The 22,222-nt window shown below is 30.6% G+C and overlaps 1 pseudogene; it reads right to left on the reverse strand.

The window, feature by feature from the left end:
• Nucleotides 1-744: 744 nt before the first annotated feature.
• Nucleotides 745-22,222, reverse strand: part of LOC143389216 (protein O-mannosyl-transferase TMTC3-like) — a 43,477-nt pseudogene continuing 21,999 nt past the window's right edge.

The raw sequence follows: 22,222 nt of genomic DNA on the forward strand, positions 1-22,222 counted from the left end.
GGAAAAAAATACAGTATATGTGAGCACCATCAGGGGAGAGAGAGAGAGAGAGAGAGAGAGAGAGAGAGAGAGAGAGAGAGAGAGAGAGAAACTTCAGCTGCTTCAAAACTGCATTGTATAATGAAGAACAAGTATGAAATTAAGAAAAACTATTCTTAAACTAACATGTCATAATTCATCTAAAATGTTTTACCCAGCATTCTTTCTAAAAGTCAACCAAATAATACAACATAAAGACCCAGTGTTCTTTCGTAGTGCAAAAATCTCTTGATTTAAAAGAATTATTGAAGAAAAAAAAATGTGTTCAAAAAATGTTTTTAACCCAATGCCAGTTTTCAACAGGTAAAGGAAAAATGAAGTGGCTAATAAATGGGAATTCATAGAATGAACTTATCCTCGAAGAATCATAATCATTCAGGCCTCAAACTATTTTTAAGTCAGAGTAGTAAAGATTATTCTGCCAGAAAAATTTTCCTTCTATAATCAAAGTCACAAATTGATCAGCTATAATTTGAAATTTTTGATTTGTTAACCAAAACTAAAAACTTCTGCCATATCATATATGACACATATCTTAGGGTAAGACAGGTCTTTAATGAAAAATCTTATTTTGATCCAATGTAGAGGCAGCCCATGATGGACTGTTACATATTCTTGATATTTTTCAAAGCTCCCAGTACAAGCAATCACATGATATAGATTGATGTTTTTGATACCAATGTCACATTATAAAGAATAATGCTATTATCCATTTAAAATACGTTCAATTTCTTCTAGTCTTTTTAAAGCAGCAACTCTCTTCTTCTCAATTTCTTTGATGTCTTTTGTTGTTTTTTGGGGGGTCTCTTTGTCTGCATTTTTTGCTAATTGTTTTTTGGATTTAGATTCAATTGTTTTCATTATCTGTGTTGGTCTGGATTCACTTCTGATTTCTTTTATATTTTCAGCTGGAAGTTTGTCTCCTTCTTCACCTGAAGTCTTATCAGCTGGGAATACTGGCCGTTCTACAAAACCAGATGAGGAAATTTTATCCCTAACTATACTCAAATGGCGTTGAATATATTCTTCATGTGGTGCTAATGCCAATGTTTCAACCAAGCATTTTTCAGCTTTTAATAAATCCTTCTCTTCAAAATAAACAACACAAAGATTGTGTTTTCCTTGCACATTGCTTGGATCCATCTCCAAAATCTTTTCAAAACATTTTTTTGCTCCAAGTATATCTTTCTTTTGATTCATCAGAATGTCTCCTTTTAAAATGAGACCCTTGATATGATCAGGGTAGTATCTCAGTAACTCTTCTAAAATTGGCAAAGCCTTTAATTCTTTTGCAGTCTGAGAATACAGGAGAGCCAGATTAAACAAAGCACTTCTGAAATCAGCTTGTAATTTTATAGCTTTCTTCATCCAAATCTCTGCCTCAGTGTCCTTTTTGTCATCCATGGCAAGCATTACCAAATTGAAATAGCCATTAGCATCTTGTGGCTCTTCATTTACGTAGTTTAAAAGTCTTTTTCTAGCTTCAGGTCTGAGTTTAACTTCACCTAGGAATCATTTTTTTTAAAAAAGATAATAAAATATCATCATCAAATGAATTGCATCTAAAGAACACAGTCATTTTCAAATATTTAATTAGATTAAAAAAGATAGCACCAAAGCAACTAATTTCTATACCTTAAATAAAAAACTAAAAGCAAAAAATCTCTCTCTTCATTGGAAAGATAAATATGCTTGAAACACTGACATATTTAATGGTAGATCATTTCCTTTCCTTTAAAGTAGTAAGAGTGCTTCAGAAGCCAAAAGGGAAAAAAATCCTTTCAAAGTTAAGAATCTACAAGGAAATATCAAAGGAAGAATACAGAATTAAGAGGACAAAGGTGTATGAATTCCCAAAAAAAGACATCACTCTTGATTTTCTTAAATTATGATTTTATATACTGAACAAGTTACTTAACGTCTCTGGGTTAACTTACTGAATTTTACAAGAATTACTATGATATATATGTAAAAATGCCCAGCAAAAAGTAACTTATTGTTAAAAATGTTTCAGAATTATTAACTCAGTTTTCTGGCATATTATTTCAAAATTTTTAGGAAATTTCAAGGGCAAAAATAAACAATATCTATTAGGCTTTAAAATTAGGATCTGAAAAACAAATACTTACTGAGATAATTTCTATTGCAAATAAGATTTTTTTCAGTTCTACAACTATACACTTTAGGGTGCAATCTTATATTGTATAATGAGCAGCCTTCATGATCATTATTTTACAAACCATTAGTTTTACTAAAAATTATACATTGATGAATATGGAAAATTTGAAAATAAATCACTAGATTTCAGTTACTAATATAGCTATATGAAGTTGGGAGTAGCTTTATTTATAACTTAGTAAACAGAATCTGTTGGTCAAAGTGAGCATATTAAAAATATTATAATTTTATGATTCTTTCCTTTTTGTAAATGTTTTAAGAAAAACATTTAAGAAATAAACAGCAATTACAAATAAAAAGATCTTTCCAACATAAAGTTTAAAGAGATTATAATCATATATTCTGCCTTGAGAGGGACAACAAACATTTCTATACAACATATGGGTAAAAGATAGAAAATTATTGTGATTAATAATTTAGTTTTGCAGGATTGTAGGAAATATAGGAAATTATAATAATACCTCAAAAATAGCAAAACTAGATATATAAAATATAAGTATTTTATCTTGTAAATCAAAGTAAACTCTAATGTTATTTATGTTAAAGAGGTTATATTGTTAGGATCTGTAAACAAGTCAAGATGGCGCCTGGCATTTTGCCAGAGGGAAGTAATGTGAAGTAATGCCAGCGAGCCATTAAGTGTGGAGATTCCTTATTGGTTGACCGCCGTATCTAGTTTATGTTAATTTAGATAAGCTGTGTGTAATGTATATATACCCCTCCTGTCCTACAATAAATGGCTACACTCCTGCTGTAACAATGCACACAAGTTGCTCCTCACCCCCTGGTTATTTTGCTGCAGCCGGACTGCGGCATTATATTATGCTTACATGAATAAATTAACAAACACATTAATTAGATATTGTTTAACACACTGCCTAAAAATTAGTCTTAACACATACTGGAAAATGAATAATTAGTATTCTCATGTCAGTGCATTTTACTTGAAAAAGAGTCTAAAGTAAAATTCAAGTATTTTAAATATTCTTACTATGCCATTTATATACAATTTTGTTATAAACTACCTCTACAAAATGTTTATTATGGGTAATAAAGTTTAAGTTAATGTTTTACTGTATATCAAATTATAATTATAGAAATATTGAGAAAACATACCTGATTCTTGCATTAGTATAGCAGAATTGAATAATGCTAATTTGTGCTTTGGATTTAGTTCTAAAGCATGATTAAAGTTTCTTAGGGCTTCATTTGGTTCTTTAAGTTCAATATATACAATTGCCAGGTTGTACCAAAGATCTACATTATTTCTGTCCAGTTCTAGTGCTTTAAGATATGCTTCCTTTGCTTTAAGAGGTTTATTCATTTTTAAAAGTAATTCTCCCCTATGTAAAAAAATCAAACATGAGGTTTATGTAAAACATTATATGTCAGTTAGTAGACACCATTTATTACAAGTTTGAAGCCTTTCCACATACAGCTTTCATTACTTCTTTTAATTTAGTCTCTTAAAAGTTCTCTTCAAAAACAAAAATAACATTTTGAAGCTGCTCTCAAGTCTGAACTCCATAGTTCGGCAAATTAGGCTGGATATATTTTCAAATATTATTACAGAAAGAAAACATATGCTTGACTTTAGGTTAGATGTGGAGAGGCACTCAAAAAAGGGGAACAGAGAAAATCTATTCTTTGAATATATCTTAAAATGAAACAGACTTGACTACATTAGAAAAATGAGTCTAATCAAGTAATAATAATCAAGTGTGGGAGATCAGTAAATTTTTCAGATAATGAAGAAAGCATTTGAAAAAGAAAAATAAATGTGATTGTAGAAAAAAATAATACAGTTTTCAAATCTATGATACAAATCTCACTATACAAATGAACAGAGCATTTGAAATTTGTAACTCCTTATATTAACTTACTATCCTTAAAAGTACACTATAAAATGAACATTAAAAGAAAAAAGGAATTTCAAAAAAGTTGATCTTGTAGGGTAGAAGGGAAATAGTGCCACCTGCAGATAACTAAGAAACACATCTAGAATTGGGGATCAGTTATAAAATCATTGCATCAATTTTCTAATCTAGTTTTATTTACTGCTAGAGAACTTAAATTTAGTTTTGCTCAAAAATATTTTTACTAATATTTTCACTGAAACAACTTCTAAGAATTAATCTAAAATGTTATTTTTTAAATGCAGAGATTATTGAATAATTCTTTATGGATGAACACATGACAATGAATACTGGATAAGGCTGAAAAAGAGAACCTCCAATTTAAAAATAAATTATATCTCAAAAAGTTAAATTCTGAATGCACTTTTTCTATAAAAACAGTGGTTAGTTTTCCTAGTCTGGCTGCAAAACAGAGTTTAACAGTCATTTTCCCCAAAGTATACAAATGATAACACCTACATGAGAAAGTACATAAGACTGAACATGTGATGTTAGAAAACTACCAAGGTTTCTTTGTGGTTAAAGAAATCAATAACCAGTTAAATCTCAAAATTTACTTAAGAAAGTTTCTGAGAGTTGAATAACAGAAGGTGCTAATAGAAAATATAAGTTCTAGATATTTTAGATGGGAAAAAAAGAAAAAGATTTCAGTGATGATAAGAAAATGAAACAGAAGGAGCTTTTTCTACCCTTTCCTTCATATAAAACTTAAGTTAGCTATTTCAAAACAAGGGATTCCCTTGTCAATTTCAAATTAATCAAATTTGATTGTCATTCTCAAATAAGCTATAATCTCTCTATGTATTTGGAGTCAAGTAACTAAAAGAAAAACATGCCAAATTTAGTCAAGATGTACATGCAGATACAGCTTCAATCTTCTACATTGATGGCTCTAAAGTGAACTATGATACCTGCTAATGTAGGCCTGTTTGAAGTCTGGTCTCATACTTATTGCTTGTCGATAAAGTTGATCTGCTTCTTCTAACCGGGACTCATTTGCTCAGATAAGGTTGGCCAGATTGATATAAACATTTATGTGGTTAGGAGCAATTCTAGCTGCATACTTTTTACCGGGAATAATCTGTTTAGAAGAAAAGGCATTTTCATTATTTGATATTTCAGTACCAAATAAAGATAAAAAGTAAGTTTTCCTAGGGGCTTATTTAAAGTAATACAGAAAACAGTAACATTATGCTGCCAGTTTTACTAATGTATCAAATTAAATATAAAAATGTGAAAGTGAACATGTGTAATATTCATAAAATGTAAAATTTTGTGGCATTAAAGGACAATTTTTCATTCATGCCAGCTAAATGCAACCATTGATAGCTTTTTATTCATATCTACTTTTTCTTTTTTTTTTTTTTTTTAAAGAAAGAGTGAGAGAGAGTGAGAAAGAGGGAGAGAGAGAGAGAACTTCAACATTTATTTTTTAGTATTTGGCGGACACAACATCTTTGTCTGTACGCGGTGCTGAGGATCGAACCCGGGCCGCACGCATGCCAGGCGAGCGCGCTACCGCTTGAGCCACATTCCCAGCCCCCATATCTACTTTTTCTAAAGTCAGATAAATCAGATATTTTAGAGGACAAAGATTTCTTAAAAAACTGGCATCAGAACAGGAAAAAACCCAGATCTCCTGCCTCTCAGTCCAACTGTACACTTTGTCATTTTTTTTTTGTCAGCAAAATATTTCCCGAGGACAGTTCATTTTATTTCAGAGTTATACTAAAAACTAACTTGTTTGATAAATACATGTTCTAGTCAGTTGATTATTCAGGTTAAATAAAGGTCATTACATATAATATAGATGGATCCAATTTTTTAACGAACACAATAAATTATCTGATTAAAAAACCTATAAGTATAAATTTAACATATCATTTCAGAATTGAAATAATCCTCAGGATATGTGGTCCAACTTTATTTTTAGAAAACTTATTAAAGTATCCAATCATTAATATTGCTATTTAATGAGAAATCTGCAGCACAAATTGTTTTCTAAACAGATCTTTCATCTTTGATACTATATTGTTATATCTGATGAATTTTCTGCTTGTATCATTCTAACAAGTGATTAAAACAATTTAGCAACAGAGACATTCTATTTTATCACATTTTCATTTTTTGGATAGGAAAAATGTTGAATTTATTGCTTAAAGTATACAAAATCCTCCTCATATAGATTATAAAAGACTATAAATAGACTATAAAAATAATTAAACATCAAGTTAGCTAGAAAAGTAAATGTAATCATTTATAACACTTTCTATAGAAATAGAAAATTCTGTAAGACACCTTACATTTTATATGAACAAACTGAAGAAAAAGATTTCCCATCCAAATAATACTATTCAACATGGACACAGAGGAGACATGAAACAATAGATTAAATTATGACAACTTACTTGAGGCATTAGTGATTTAGCCATCATGTAAGATTCTTCAGCTTCTCTAGTTCTATTTAAATTTTTGTAAGTTCTTCCAACATTCATGTGGGCTCCAATATCATCTAAAAAGAAAAAAAATCATTCATTGAGAGGTATAATAGTATTCAAGGTTACTGAGAAGACATGCTTCTAGAAATAAATTAGGTAAAAAATACAAAAGAGGGAAACAGATCTTGCTTTTTCTCTGCTCTGAACTTTTTTCTTTTTCTTTTTTTTGGTAGTAGGGATTTAACCCAGGGGCACTAACACTGAGCCATATCCTCAGCCCTTTTTATTTTTACTTTTGAGACATGGGGCTTGCTAAATTGCTTAGGGCCTCACTAAGTTGCTGAGGCTGGCTCACACTTATGATCCTCTTGCCTCAGCCTCCTGAGTAGCTGGGATTATAGGCAGAGGATGCCACCATGCCTGGTTCTCTGAACTTCTTTTAACATAACTTGGTATAACTTATGATGAATGGTATACTAAAAAATCATGTATAGCAATGTGAATGCAGAAAATGTATTTAACATGAAAAATCTATTTCAATCACTCTCTAAAGGGTTAGGACAACATAGGTCATGATGACATTACCTTACTACATTGTTCACTATATTTTACTATCTTATACTAAAGCTTATTTCTATTTCCTTAATCTCATAGTTTTGGAATTCAATAAAAACATATGGTTCAATTCTGCAAGTGAAAAGGATCATCATGAGTCCTAGAATTAGCTCAAGTGTTATAGCTAACAAATATGTATAAAAGTTAGAGACTAAAAGGATTTTGTGATAAGCTTTTTAAAAATTTGTGTGAATGTGACTGTAATGACAGAATAATGGAATACAGGAAAACAGTATTACATAAGATGCTGTGGCCCTTCTCTCTTAAATGATGATACAACACTATATAATTCATTAAAAACTTACAAAAAGATTATGTTAACTTTGGAATGCCAGGAAATTATGCCTCATTTTTCAAAATGGAAAAATAAAATCAATTTTTTTTCAGGAAAAGAAAAATATGAGGACTCAATGCATATTAGTTTTAAAAAGATACACTTCCCAGTAAATACTTCAAAGGTTTGGAACAAAGATAAAAGGAAGAGAGATCTTAAATTAGACAATTTTTATTCAACAAGAATATCTAACAGACATGACAAGGTTTCAATTGGTGAATACTACTTGCCTGTGACACCGACGATTTTGCAATTGTGGAATAATTCTCTGACTGCAACTCCCAGGACACATAGGGGCCAAGGCATATCCATTTTGGGTATTCCCCTAGGAGGAGAGCAACAGTCCTAAGATCTTGCTACATTATGCTTCAGGTTGTCAACTGTGTGTACTGTATAAAAAATGGCAGATGTAGTATAAATTTGGTTTGAGAACTGGGGGATAAAGTTGGAGGTAAGGGAGTTTTTCATTTTAGATGTACTGCCCAGTCTTATGGAGTCAGTAGGGTTAAGAAAGCAAAAACAAAACAAAAAAACTTCAGACTAGTCATTGCAATCCTACTTGCAAACTAGAATACCTGTTTTTAAAAAGTTTCAAAGGGAATTCTGCTTTAGAGCCAGGAGTGAAAAATTATCTAATTATCAAGTGTGTATAAAAATACACAGTAGGTAATCTTTGCTTTTATAGAACTGATTTGTTTTTTAATTTTAACATCAATTAAATCCACAGTTTTTGTTATAAAGAAACATGTATAGTAAAAACGAAGGATATATAGAACGTGAAAAAGTTATACAGTAATGAATTTAATCTAACAAAAAGTTAAATGGGAAATGTATAAAAAGAAAATGTAAATAATGAGGTCAGCAGAGTACTTGTACTAAAATAAGTCTCAACCAGGTTTAGAAAAGAAAGAGGTTATTTACTTAAGATAAAAAAAATAAAACAAATTATAACCCACCGGAATTAGGTGGAATACTAAGAAGTTATTGCCATCAATGCAGACTTCAGATATTATAATAAAGTAGCTCCATTTTCTCAAAGAACAAAAGATAGCAATTAGATATCCTTTAGCAATAAAATGGCTACTTAATAAGACTTAAAAAATGACATAATTTGTGAGAAGATTTTATAAGTTATAAAGTTAAAACATCCCAAAGGATTTTGGGAATAGTATTATTTCTAAAGTAAATTTAAATTCAAAAAAAGGTAAGAAGATGAAAAAAATCAAAGATATTTAAATAACTAAGGAGCTATAGAGAAATCAAAGTACAAATTTGTTTATCTGAGTAAATTATTCAAATCAAGCATAGCATAAGTTAGTCTGCTTTTAAATCAATGTAAATGAGGACATTATAAATCTTAAAAATACTCTCAGTCTGTCAATAACTGTTTTTCTAATAAACTCATTTTTTTTCAGAACCCTAGTTGGGTAGTATTTCATTCCTTCTTTCTCCTCAAATTTTGAATAACTTATTTTCATCAGGGAAATGAGAACAGAGAGGAATTTATGACTCATCCCATTATCGATGCTCTCAACCAATCTGTGTGAATATACATACTCAGTTTTCCCTTCTATACCTCCTCTCTGATCTAAGACCAACCAATCTACTTACACACTGAATCATGTTCATTTTCTCCATGTGACTCTGCTCATACTATCTTTATACTGCTAAAATCTCTGTTCTTTTATATAGTAAATCTCTTTGAAAGAGTTGTTTGTATAATTATTTGTACTTCTTCATTTCCAAGTGACTCATGGATAGAATTCAGGACATCCAAGAACTTGGAAGAGAATGTAATTACATTTTAATTTTCATTAACATGTATGAGTAAATTAGAATTTCCTTCAATTTGAAACATAGGCAAATCCTAATAAGTAGTAACAATACCTTGACTTTGTCATTTAGAAACCACAGATTTTTTATATGACATTACAATTGTAGATACTGTGAAATTTAATTTTCATTTACCATTCCTCTTAAATGACAAGTTATTAGAAGCACCATGGGCTTGCATGTGATCTCAGTCATCCTGTCTACATGTGATGTAGAAGGCAAATTATCAGGCAACTGTGTATGCCTGCTAATGCTTTAGCCAAAAGAATGCAATCAAGAATTCTCACACTGATGTCCAAACTATTTTGCTTCCCAGTATTCCCTGTCCACAAAATTGTCAATTAAAAATAAAATTTATAAGCAGATGGAAACTCCTAAAACTCTTTTAAAATTATTCCCATCCTGATGATATCAAAGTTAAGGAACAGGTCCACTATCTTTTCTGATTAAACAGTTTCAAAGATTTTTACTTAGATAAAAATGAAACCAATGCTCTCTCGGCAAAACAATACAAAACAAAACAAAAAAATTGGAGGATTCTGATGTATCTTAAGGGTAGATTATTCTTGACTTTTAAAAGGATTTACAAGTAACTGTAACTTTATTTACAAAACTGTGAACTGGGATTGTTAAAAATACACTTGCAATTACCAAAACAAGAAAAATAAATTGGTTATCTAACATGACATGCATGTGGTCTGATCAAAGACTATCATGTAATTTATTCCCATTGTATGCAACAAAAGCTTTCACATTTTTTTTTAATTGAAAGAGCCTTAGGATGTTATGGATTCCTACTCTGTGTGACTTAATGCTATTTCAGGGCTTAAATGATCATCTCTATACTTGTTACTATTCAGTCATTTGGGACAAAATCTGAGTCATTCTTTTTAGCTCTATCTTGGTTACATTCTCCCAAACTCCAATAACTATTCATAATACAGTGAAATAATGTCACTTCATCTGTCAAAATTTCTATGAACATAGCAAAAAACAAACCAAACCACACAAAGAATAAGAAGCCTCTGAATATCACTTTCAACTTATATTATAAGCTTTTTTTATTCATAAATATTTCTAATAAACTTGATTACCTGTCCTCCCAAGTCTATGACTTATTAAAACAGTAATTGTGAAAGTGTGATACTAATGTCATACATAGAGAGGTTCAGCAAGTATATCTAAAAAAACTATAAAGGTGACAACTGATAATGATGGAGAAAATTATTTAAAACTAAGTGCCCATACTTGCAACATTCTGTGATTAAATACACTGTTTACTAGATTAAACTGCACTTATGCACATTTATCAACATACACATTTAGTCTTCAGAACAATGCTGAGACAAAAATTATTATTCCAATTTAAAAATGAGAAAAACTTTGGCTGAAGGGGTCTAAATAAGAGTCTCAAAGTCTGTGTAACCTGACATCAAAATTTTCTCTAAAAACTCCTAGAATGAATCTAAAAGACTTCAAAAGTAATGAATTAAAACAACCACATTTAGTGATTCTTGATTGTGTATAGGATGCTACAAGATAATGTAGGAGTTAAAAAGATAAATCCAATGTTTTACATGCAATTTAATAAATATTTTGAGCAAATTAACATTTCAATAATAAAATATGGCACTACAGAGAATATATTTAAAAAAAGAGTAGTTGTAAGGGATTTTAAATGAGAAATACTTTCTTTAGGTGGAAAGATGGAAAGGTAATTTAGAATAAGAGCCTATTTTTTTGTAGGGTTATAAAAAATGGGTTATAAAAGATCATTAGTACTCATGTCTAGCAGGGATATGCTGGAAAGTAAATGGGAGGAAAGGGAGAAAGGAGAGAAGGTTCAAGAAGAATCTAAACAGATCATTACCCAAAGTACACGTATGAAGACACAAATTGGTGTGAATATACTTTGTATACAAGCAGAGACATGAAAAATTGTGCTCTATATGTGTAATATGAATTGTAATGCATTCCACAGTCATATATAAAATAAAAAAATAAGAAGAATATAAACAGAGCCAAAGTAGAAGAACAGTATGTGTACCCTATATTTCAAGAAAAACTAATCTTGATGAAAGAGTTATAGGAGATAAAACTGGAGGGAAAGACCAATTGTTCCATTTCTATAATCTTGTGTTAATTTTTCTCTAATTGAAACTTGGCTTTGTCTTGGAGACAAGGTTACCTTGCTTTTACCTATTCCAAGTGTTGACTGAGTTCTTTTTCTTATCCTTTGTAACACTGGGCCTGGAAGAAGATTAGATGTTCTCCTTGATCCCTGATGCCACTTGCAGACAATTATCACTCCTTTTAAAAATCACTCTTGTCTAAACATCAGGCCATTGAACTCTATTGTACATTATCCCTCAGAGTTGCAGTCACTAGTCCCTGTGTGCATATTATAGTGTACATACTAGATACTGGGTTCCTATTGCTCCCTCCAACATCATGACAGTCAAAATTCTTAGCCATTTCAAAATCTATACAGATTTAATATTGTGGCCTTGATGCCTTTCTTCCCATGATTTTCACCTCTTTCTACCAGTTTAGGTTGCTCCAACAGACACAATCATACCTCCTAGAAAAAACTGGGGGCAGTACCCAGCACTCTGTACTTCTGTGAGGACACTTAAGGTGGTGGGTTATTTTTGGTTGTTACTCTGAATTGAAAGTAATGGCATTGGTGGGTACGGATCACATTTGGTACATATACTATAATAAAGTTCTACACTGTTGAACATGTCCCTATTGAAAATATTGCTGCTGTAGCTACACTCTGATACTTAGACCATCCATTCTTCAGAACTGTAATCTGCTGATCCTGTAACTATTTCACTACCACTTACCAACTTTCTCATCTACTCTAAACCAATCTAAATTCTGCAACTCATCATTATAATCACTCCGTTATTCTTTTTTTTTTTTTTGCTTAGTTATACATGTCTGACAAAATTTTAACTCTTTTGAATCGAATTCTTCATTACCACTGTAGCTAAAAAGTAGTAGGAAAAAAACATGTAACTACACCAACTGGTTTAATTTTAAATTAATACTAATCTAAAGTAGGGTGTCAGAGTTGCCTGGTAATTATACTCTATTTTCCTAATCTACGTAATAGGAAACTATTTTCCTAGTTTCCTTGATCTTTGTTTCTAAGTGTGATTTGTAGACTAACATCAATGGGAACTTATGAGAAATGCAGAATTTTAGGCTCTATCTAACTCTTCATCAGAATATACTTTATAACAAACTCTCTGATTCATACATACATTAAGTTTATGAAGCAAATTCTTGGATCACTATTTCATATCTTTTCCTGTTCTTAAATCCCAAACACTTCTTCCTTTTTATTCTCTACTAATGATTTTACCTTCTATTTCACCGAGAAAACCGAAACAAACAAAAGAAAACTCCAGAAACTTCCTCCTTGTCATCTACTCTCTAGCCTCTTTCCACATCCATATACTGTGCCTTCTGTTACCACATTTACTATCAGTACCAATTTGAATAAATTCCTCATCTTTAGCACCAGATCCTATCTGGATACTGGGTCCCTATTGCTCCTTCCTCTCATCTATTCAATATCATCATCTAGTTATTTGTCTTTCCACGTGGCATTAATACTTTCCCCAACTGTACTGGATTAGCCCCAAAGGTACTTTTTTTCTTCCATTTCCGAATTCTCTCTAATTCTTCTTCTACTCTCTTAAAATCACTTCTACCAAGCTTGTGCATCCTGCACTCCATCAAAAAGCACATTTCACTGTCATCCAACAACTATGTTAACAAAGAAAAAATTCTCAAATATCTAATATAAATGTTTTCCCCCCAAAATGTTGTTTTCCTTCTAAAAAAACCCCAAAAAACAAAAACCATTCATCAGTTTACTAATAATGCTTACCTGGCTGAACATGAGTCGCCTGTAGAAAGTATTTCAAAACTCTCTCAAAGTTCTTTTCATTTTCCAGAGCATGACCCACATTATTCCATAATTTGGCATTATTTTTATTTACCTTAAATACAATTAAAATGAAGTAAATTACATATTAAAAAATGACTCCAAATCACACAGATATTTGAGTGGTGTATTATTAGGAATGGATTGTTTCATAGAGATGTTCCTGGAGATGAAGTCAAATGAAGACTGCTTCACCATATTTACTCTTCTTCCCCTAATGATATACTAAAACCACAAAAGTCTAATTTCACCTATTTTATGTTATTAGAATTGTACATATAATTTTACATAATCAAAACATAGTGCTGTGTGAAAATTTCTACTCTATTCATATTCCTTCAAGAAAGAAGGTATTAGAATATGAGAATGTTCTTAAAACATTGTATTGATGACTATTTTTATTCTTAACATGTTTAAAGCTATTTAAGTACTCTATTATGGTAAAAGGAACCCTAAGTTCTGAGTCAATGTGTGCTTTTAGAGTTCTCAGATGTGCAAGGTATTCTTGCAGGCAAAGGATGATACCCAACCAAGGAATTATCAATTATGACTATAGGTTTTATTTTTTTTTAATTTTTTTTAGTTGTAGAGTGACACAATACCTTTATTTTATTTACTTTTTAAATGTGGTGCTGAATATCGAACCCAGTGTGTCACACATGCTAGACAAGTGCTCTACCACTGATCTATAACCATGACTATAGGTTTTAACCATTGTTCTGAGAGTGAGAATAAAGAAATTTTCAAAAAATATGGGCTCAAGGTTCACTTGTCTGCAGAGCTCAGGGAGAAGGTGGAATTACTGGAACTACTATTGTGGTCCAGAGGACAGTCATCTGTTATGTACAGTCAGCAATTCCATAAAGCTAGGCAAAAGAGAATAAAGAAATAGACAAAATAAAGTAAGAATTATGAGATTTGAAGATGGGCATTGATAAGGAAGAGCTAAAATAATTCTTTGCTGATAACCTTTATAGAAAACAAATTTGTGGTTTTAAAAGAACTTTTTTTAGAAAACAAATTTGTGGTTTTAAAAGAACTTTTTTAAGATATTTATTGTCCATTCTATAAGAAATGCTTTACCACTACTTTCTATCAGTTCTGATCTTTTCCATATTAGTAACCATTGATTATCTTTTAGATAGCAGGATTCTATTTTTGTTTGTTGTGTTATTTTATTTCATTGAGTCTAAGGCACATCAACTATAGAACTCACCACTATTTAATGAACCATTAAGAAAAAAAAAGTCAATAATTAATTTAGAGATAACTTTCAATGTAAGATTTATGCTTGTTCCAGGTATTCAGGTTAGGAAAAAATGTGTACCCTTAGAACCAATGAAATTCAGTACTACTTATCATGTGGAACTCCAACATGTATGTAGCACTGAAAGAAATATTAACATACTCTTTGAATATACAGCCATGTACTATGTAGATAATTTGTTTATGCCATAAATAATATAAAGAACAAATTATTTTCAATAACTTTTTGGTAAATGACTTAATATTGACAGTTAATGTCTGATTAAAATAAAAACAGCTAAGAAATGGCTAAAAAACAAACAAACAAAAAACCTCTCTCTATATATATCACTGATGACATACTTTCCTGTGATTCTGAACCATACTTTACCTTTAAGGCTGACATGAACAATGTATATTCAGACTCCCAATCCCAATTTCTGTGGAGTGTTTTTAAGGCATGAGTAAGTAATACCATGGATAGACACACCCAGGACAGTTTTTTAAATACACTGTTTAAGAGACCAAAAAAAAAATCATATCATCAAAAGCATTTAACTTTATAGGAAAGGTAAACATATGCTAAATGTTCCTAAAGATAATGTTCCTAAAGATAATTCTAACATTCACCCAACTTTGTAGAGAACCAACACAAAAAAAAGTATTATGAATATGAAATTCAGTGTTAAATTACATGACACAGTTGTTCCTGTGCAGGAATAGTTCTACCTACCCAGCTTTCCAGAGGCATTCAAGTCTTTTATATAAAATGTTTAGTACTTGAATATAACCTATGCTTACCTTGTACTTTAAATCATCACTAGATTACTTATAATACCCTATACAAGGTAAATGCTACATAAAGAGTCAAGAAAAAAGTCCCCACATGTCAATAATGATGTGACTTTTATTTTGAAATATATTAAATCTGTGGTTTGTTGAATCTGAAAATGAAAAACCTAGAGATATAGAGGACCAACTTCATACTGACATTTAACTCTTTCAAAAGCTTTTTTCAGAATGACAGTAAATTGATAAATCTAGTTTTAATTGTGACTTTATATATTTAGCATCCTTGGTACCATTACCTACAACTTGAATACTGGCTGTGTTTATAAAGGGTCAATCTTACCTCCTGGCTATATTTAAAGTATGTTTTGCTTAAAAATTATACCATAGGCCATTACAACATTCTTAGAATAATTTTATACTTTAAAATCTGAACTGTCTATTAAAGGGCATAGTAAAATTAACTCCTAATAAAATAGATACAAATTATTTATACAATATACAACTTCAGGCTATTTGAGACTCAATTCCTCATTTATACAAAGATGGTTATACATCATTAATCTCTATGATTCCATTTAGTATTAATGTTATCTGAGTTTGTGTTTTTGCTCCCATACCATGGTTCAATTTCTTGTATTTTGAAAGATTCACTTAACCAGAGTTAAAAAGTATGAATCATTTAGAAAATGGTCATTGGAAGCAGTAAGATGTAAATCTGAACCAAGACTGTTGTTTACTAGCTATGTGATCTTGGATAATTCAAGTAACTTATATAAGCTTCAATTTGCACTTCTGTAAAATAAAGTTAGGAAGTACTAAGATTAAATGAGAAAATAAATCTAAAGGGTAGACTCTTGGAAGATGGTAGGTAATCAAAAATCAGTAATGAGTATACTTGGATATATGGGTAGAAAGTAAGAGAAAAGGTTTGAAAGATGGTGGTGAAAACTGTAGATACGGGTGAAATTACCTATGAAGGATGTGCAGTAAAATGAAAGTGGCTATCACTCTTAAAAATATAAATATTCAAAGAGCACATACAGCAAGGAGTAACTGGATAGAAGTGAATGGATAGTGAAGATAATCAGAAGACCTTTTAGAGAAACCAGGGAAAATTTTTAAAATAAAAATGTTGACTGGATGTAAGTACTTGGAGATAATTTGCTAGAAAAATAATGAAAAGAGAAATCAGAATTTTTTGGGTTAGGTGACTAGAAAATGAAAGTGAGAGAAGTAAGCATTTCTATTTCAAGTTGCAGATCTAAATTTAATATTGTTAACATTAGTGTTTTTAACCATTAACAATTTGCTTGTTTTGACAATTTTAGTGATACATATAGACAATGGGTTAAAACTTATTACAATAATCATTTCTAAGTATACTGTTCCTTAATAGTTTAAGGCAACTAGGAAACTAAGCTTATGATGAAGATAGTGATAGCAAGAAATTATGAATTGCCTATTATATGCAGTTTATATATATTGAGAACTCAATAAGACTCACTTAAGAAGGATGACTATATGTTCATTGCATATGGAAGTGGAAATGGTCATTTGTGACTTCAGTTTCAATAATATCCTTGTTTTCAATTGGGTCTGACTCAAGTTTGTTCTGCCTCAGGCTGTAAAATAAAATTACATAAATATTGGGAAGAAGACAGAGTGAGTAGGTACTGTGGAGCTTTCCTAACTTGAATCATAGACAATGAGAAGAAAACAGTAAGATGAAAAAACCCAAAAGGTTAAAAAAGTATAATTTACAAAACTGAACAAAATACAGATTTAAAATACTTTAATGTCACATTTAATTCTATATTTAGCAAGCATTAAATGAACAAACATTTTAATTTACCTTTTGTTTAAAATTTTCTGCCACCCATGGACTACCAAAATACAGAATCCCATGCTAGGAACATACAGTACACGCTCAGCAACAACAAATCCAACAGGAAAAAAAAGGTTTGATGCTGGAATAAATGGCAATGCCATTAAACAAAGTGCCTAGAAAGAAAAAGATAGTTTAATTTTATTAAATTAAAAAACTAAACACTCAATACCTAAATCCAAAATTTTATCATTTCATTTGGATGAATGCATTTGTGGACCATTTAAAAATGATAATATGAAGAATACTAATTTAAACAGTACGAAGACAATTTAGGGGTGGTATAAACATCAGGATGTATGTAAGCAAGATGCAATGGAAGTCTTAAATTCTGGAACTTATAACTGGAGGATATCTTTGAAAATAATATTCCTAGGTATATTGTTTAGGAATGATTATTTTCTTGAAATTAAAACCTGAACCTTTAATAGCATTTTAAATTTGAAAAGTATATTTAGCTACACTGTTTTTTCACTGTCTTTTTTCTATGAGAAATATACTTGCCTAGTGAAATATATAAAAAAAAATGATCAATGGTAAATATTTACATCTTTATGTGAAAACTGAATAACTAGGTGTATACTGTTAATAAAAAAAACTTTTTTGGGGGCTGGGGATGTGGCTCAAGCGGTAGCGCACTTGCCTGGCATGCGTGCAGCCCTGGTTCGATCCTCAGCACCACATACAAAGATGTTGTGCCTGCCGAAAAACTGAAAAAATAAATATTAAAAAATTCTCTCTCACTCTCTCCACTCTCTCTTTAAAAAAAAAACTTTTTTGAAAATATTTCTAAAATGACATATTCAACTCATAGTAAGAAAACAAATAAACCAATTAAAAAATGGGCAAAGGAATTGAATATATTTTTCAAAAGCAAATATTCATATGGTCAGAGATATATGAAAAAATACTCAAAATAAGAAATGCAGATTAAAATCACAATGAGATATCACCTCAGCCTAGTTAGAATGATTGTTATAAAAAAAAGAAAATACACACAGGTAGGGATGGGAAGGGAAACTTTGCATACTGATGGTGGGCATGTAAAATATAACATAGTCATTATGAAAAAGAGTACAGAGATTATTCAAAACATTTAAAATGGAAATATCATATGATCCAGCAATCCCTTTACTGGGTATATATCTAGATGAAATGAAATTATTATGTTGAAGAGACATATACACTCCCATATTCACTGTGGTATTATTTACAATATGCAAGAAATGGAATCACATTCAATCAAATGAATTGAATGGATAAACAGATTTAAAAAATCAGAGTACTTATGTATAATGGGAATATTATTCAGCCTTAAAAAGAAGGAAATCTTGTTATTTCAACATACACCAGCCTGGAGGAGATTATATTAAATGAAATAAAGACAGGCACAGAAAGACAAATGCTTTCACTTATACATGAGATCTAAAAAAATCTCACAGTCAGAAGAGAGTAGAATGATAATTGCTGGGGGAAGAGGAAATGGTGCAGAACACAAAATTTAATTTAATTTACCAGAATAAAAAACTTTTTAAAAATTAAAAAAATGTTTACACATCTAACTTGTTTTACATATGGCCAAAATAAACTGATAGGAAAATATGTTAAAAAATTTTCAACAAAATTACACAAGTTGATAACATACATGTTTTTGTAACTTTATTACTCTAAGAAACCACATAATACTGGAAACTGAAGACTTTTTATTCTATGCAAGAATTTCTAAAATTATAATACATATACTGAGATAAAATGTCATAAAAATGCTCAGATTTATCGCCCTTGTGAATATGGAATGAAATGTGTTTTTTTTTTTAATTATAAAGCCACAAAAATTTGTACAATTGTGAAAAATTAATTAGCAAACTTGTGAAAGGATTTAAGTTTGTCATCAGGACATCTTTCTATGGGCATCTGTTTCTATGTTATTTCCCTGATTTGTTTCACAGTACCTAAATAAATAATAAGTTAATCTCCAGCTTCAGAAGTTTGCATCTTTTCTAATGCAAAGAACTGTCTCTTCCTTATCAAACTTTATTAGTAAAATATAGATATAGAGATGCATATACTTAGAAAAGAATACTTTCTGCATGAATATTCTTTCATATATTATGACTTCACGTAATATTGAATCTGAGGAAAAGTACCATTCTCAAGCTGCTATGTATCACACTAATTTATGTCTGAAATTTCAGTATTATTAAAATAAAAACATAAAGTATTTAGAGTGCACATAATTTTTCACTTCCTAGATATGCTTGACAAAAATAATTTCCCATTAATTCATGGTTGTTCTAAAGCAATTTCATTTGTAGGAATTAAAAGTGTTAAATTCATTCAGAGATGCATCTTAGACTGATTTATAAGTTACAAAAAAAAAATCTCTCAGGAAAAGTTTATTGGTTCTAGGATAAGAAATGTGTAAATGTTAGTCTAATGACTAAACTTATAAGTTCTATCAAGTTCTATTTAATGCTCTTTTCTAATGTATGCCAATCTAGTTAATTATGAATAATTTTTAATTTTCTTCTAATAACATACACTGTCTTGAAAAGGAAGGACAACAGAAAGAGCTACGAGTTTGAAATCAACCTATCACTTATTTCTTATGTAATAGAAAGTAAACTACTCTATCACCTTGAGACTATTTTTTCATAAGTGAAAAAAGACTAACTACTTAAATTGTTGTGACACACATGATATCTTATTTAATAAGAGTTAACATGGTATCTGTTGTTGAAATTATATCTTTGCTCTATTGTTCCTTTGTAGAGATTTTCAGAAAATACCATTTAAAAAATAGCACATTTAAAGCAGTTATACTTAAGGTCACAACTGTTCTTTTTAAATGTACATAATATATAATTTAGATAAATCTATTTCATTGGCATTATTCTCTTTTTAAAAAAAATAGCATATATTACATATACCATCATTTTATTTGTCAAGCTTTAATTCAATCTCTCCTTTTTGTTTCAATCTTTCTTTTATCAGAACCCCAATTTTGAATAATTCTGACATTTATCTATGCTGTTTGTATTTGAGCAGCTTGAGTAAGTCCCAAAGCTGACTAGATTAACATCCTCATAAATTCATGACCACCAACTTCAAATTGATTCTTTTTTTTTTTTTTTTTTTTTTTCGGTATCAGGGATTGAACCCAGGGCCCTTAACCACTGAGTTACATCCCCAGGCCTTTTTATTTTTTGAGACAGGGTCTTTCTAAATTGCTAAGTTGCTGAGGCCGGATCCTTCTGCCTCAGCCTACTGAGTCACTGAGATTATAGGGTGTGCTACCAGGCCCAGCCTCAAATTGATTCTTAAGACTGCTTAGAATTTCTAGGTTTCTGACAGGTGTTATTCTATTCTCTCTGAATGTTTGAATCTTGATTGCTCTTCTCAATCTTTTGACCCATTTTACTTTCAGCAGGCAACCATACTAATTTACAGAGAGGGGTAAAGCCATAAGAGAAAAGTTCCTTTAATTTCTTGCTATTAAACCTACTAACATCCATATTCATTCCCATTTCCCTTTTTCCTGTGAGTTTCCTCCTTCTATTTCAGGTCAAACTTTTGCTTGGTATTTCCCTGCTTTTCCCTTCTACCATTTGTTTCAACCTTTTCTAATCACCTATATCCTCTGTAGCAAAATTTAAACATGCTCTTTCTTATCCAACCTTAAAAATTTTCTCAGTGACAATATATCTTTTAAGCTCCACCTTTGGAGCCACAGTAACATGTAGCTAGTATAAACTGATTTAATCAACATTTCAACTTTATTTTTAAGCCAACTCATTAGTGATATCTCCTAACTTCTAAAAGATAGCTGAGTACTCAAATGAAAATGTTTCTAAGTATCAACCAATCAAGTTTTTCACCAATATTATTTTTACTTTTGTATTTCCAAATCAAGTCACTCCACAGAAATAAATTTCATTTAATTAACTAATGGATCTATAAGAGGTCAAATCCAAGAGACATCACTTTTCAAACAGAGCTCACTTTTGTATTCAACAGTGTCTGTTAAGAGTTAAACATTCTGTCTTTTCTAATATACTTTCCTACTTTTCTGTTCCCTTGGTCTGTCTCCTATTCAAAATCTGAATATGGGAGTTGCTTAAGATCTAGTTGTAGGCTTCTCTTTTCACTCTACTCAGTCACCTTAACTATTCTAGGGGTGAAATGAGATCAGATACTTTAAGGCATCTATAATGAACATGAATTAACTTTTGTTGTACGCATCTACAATGTTACCAGCTAGCAACTGTTCTTGAACTGAAAAAATCCTTGTTGACAAAGGTTGCTCTATAATCTCTCTAAATGCAATCCTACCTACATTCTGGTTTCAATTAATTACCACTATGCTAATGAATAAAAATTTTATTTTAAACTTTGGCAACTCTTTTTGACATGAAGTACTGTTCAAAATCTATACTAGGATGCTTTAAATAACCCTCACATTCAACATGTCCAAGGATGATGTAAACACGATCTCTCCCAAATCTTATATTCTCTCAGCCACTGGCTTCAAATTTCTCTAGAAGACAAGCTCCCTGGAAATGGGACCTTATATTTCCTCTTATTATCATATTCTGTGTATAAAGTGCTGCCTAGTATGCATTTAGTGGCTATAGCCAGAAATGAAATATTTTTGAAGCACTATATTTTCTAATCTGTAGTAAATGCTAAGAAAATGTTATAGATTATTACTGTCTTTAATAATTAAAAGGAAGAGGGAAAATAACTAGAGTGAGGAAGAACTGAGGGCAGAGAGGGAAAATTACAAATAAACAGTTCAGAAAAATGACAACAACAAAACCTTTCCAACTAAACAGGATTCTCTGAAGATAGCAAGAGCTATCTCAGGAAGTAATGAATATTTTGCTAATGAGAACTTAACATATATTTCTCTAGCTGCATATTTCATAGGACACTCTTCTCTATGAGAGGAAAATGAACTTAAAAAAAAGACACATCTTGATTTTA

This window comes from Callospermophilus lateralis, unplaced genomic scaffold (assembly GCF_048772815.1).
Source record: "Callospermophilus lateralis isolate mCalLat2 unplaced genomic scaffold, mCalLat2.hap1 Scaffold_550, whole genome shotgun sequence".
In the NCBI taxonomy this organism is placed as follows: Eukaryota; Metazoa; Chordata; class Mammalia; order Rodentia; family Sciuridae; genus Callospermophilus; species Callospermophilus lateralis.